This window comes from Lipotes vexillifer, unplaced genomic scaffold (assembly GCF_000442215.2).
Source record: "Lipotes vexillifer unplaced genomic scaffold, Lipotes_vexillifer_v1.1 scaffold311, whole genome shotgun sequence".
NCBI classification, from domain to species: domain Eukaryota; kingdom Metazoa; phylum Chordata; class Mammalia; order Artiodactyla; family Lipotidae; genus Lipotes; species Lipotes vexillifer.
This window is the reverse complement of record NW_006791012.1, coordinates 1,506,768-1,508,508: the sequence shown is the minus strand read 5'-3', so window position 1 is coordinate 1,508,508 and position 1,741 is coordinate 1,506,768. Positions and strand designations below refer to the sequence as shown.

Genomic DNA, 1,741 nt, shown 5'->3' with positions numbered 1-1,741 from the left:
ATTGGAGAGTGGCAGAGAGTAATCTGATTGTCGCTCCTCTCTGTTTAAGAGCCCCATTTCGGAATGCTTTACTCGCAGACTCTATTTGAGGACGTATTCAAAATAAAATCAATGCATTTATAACCTAATTAGCTGATCTCTATTGATTCATGTTCCAGATATTCATTTTGCATAGCATTACTGTTTTTACTAACTACCTGTAAATATATACTGGGTGGCATGTTGGGTTAATGCGTTAGTCTTTCTCCCTGAGGGAGCTAAACTACCAGCTACTGTAAGCCATCCCTGAAGTACTATGTTTTCCAGTTTTCTCCTAGTCAATCCATGTTAATAAGACTTCATATGTTTATTTAGCACTAATCTCAGCCAAGTCCTGGGCTCTTTATGTAACATTGGATTAGAAACGGTTCTGGGGACTTCCCTGGTGGCGCAGTGGTTAAGAATCCGCCTGCCAGTGCAGGGGACATGGATTTGAGCCCTGGCCCGGGAAGATCCCACATGCCACGGAGCAACTAAGCCCGTGCGCCACAACTACTGAGCCTGCGCTCTAGAGCCCACAGCGACAACTACTGAGCCCATGAGCCACAACTACTGAAGCCCAAGTGCCTAGAGCCTGTGCTCCGCAACAAGAGAAGCCACTGCAATGAGGACCCCGCTCACCACAACGAAGACCCAACATAGCCAAAAAATAAATTAAATAAATAAATTTATTTTAAAAAGCAGTCAATTAAAAAAGTAAATAAATAAAATGGACTTTCCTAGGGAATTCCTCGGTGGTCCAGTGGTTAGGACTCTGCACTTCCACTGCATGGGACACAGGTTCGATCCCTGGTCGGGGAATTACATCCTGCAAGCCACGAGGCGCGGCCAAAATAAATAAAATTTAAAAAAAAAAAGAAAGAAAAAGAAATGGTTCCGATGTAATGGGTTTACTGTCTCAAAGTAAAGGGAACCTTGACCTTTGAACAGTTGGCTGCTTCCGCTCCAGGGTATAAGTGAGAGGTCAGGGGTTCACTGGAACCGCATCATACAAGCGTAACCCCTTCAGGGATGTGGACCTAGTCACCTGTTATCATGCTCGGCCTGAGAAAGGGCACATGACTTTCAACTTTGTTTGCCACAAATCTACCCACAAGTTGTCATATAAAAAGGAAGAAGAAGTCAGGCCATATGTTATTTCGGCCTTCTCCTGACTTAAAAAATATTGGAGTCTATGTTATGTGTTCAAGAATGGTCAGACCTCTCTAATTACGTCAAGCGAATTGATGAACTTTGCTCTCAAAACATGCAAATATTCTTTAAACTGTGGAGAAGTGGCAAAGCTCAACTCTGGGGCACTGATGCAAACAGAGGCTTAAAGACGTTAGTGGCTTTCAGACTTGGATTTCTGGCTCTCTGGACTTGCTTAGGATGTCATTGATTTACTCCTTCCACAGAGGTGGAGAGAGAGAACCAGGGGAGATAGGTTTAATTAATCTTAAATATCTCTGCAATTTAAGAATTGTAGGCCTGGAACAGTTCCTGTACTAACATGATTAGCAAATATTGACTTTCGAATACAATAATAATGTGTCATCTGAAACCCTTGATAAGTAACTTAAGTACTTCCTTGGCTTGCATCTTATTAAATTAGATGAGGTATGGTTGAGGAGCATTACACAAAGACATTGAAATGAAAAATCAGACCTAAGTGTTTTAACATTGATTTTAAGAGAGCTAAAAGTCACAAAGAAAACATATA

At 41.7% G+C, this 1,741-nt stretch overlaps 1 non-coding gene across 1 annotated transcript; it reads left to right on the top strand.

Annotated features, from left to right (window-relative positions):
* Positions 1–767: 767 nt before the first annotated feature.
* Positions 768–840, top strand: TRNAG-UCC (transfer RNA glycine (anticodon UCC)). The gene has a single exon. It is a non-coding gene; the product is annotated as a tRNA-Gly (tRNA).
* Positions 841–1,741: the final 901 nt, after the last annotated feature.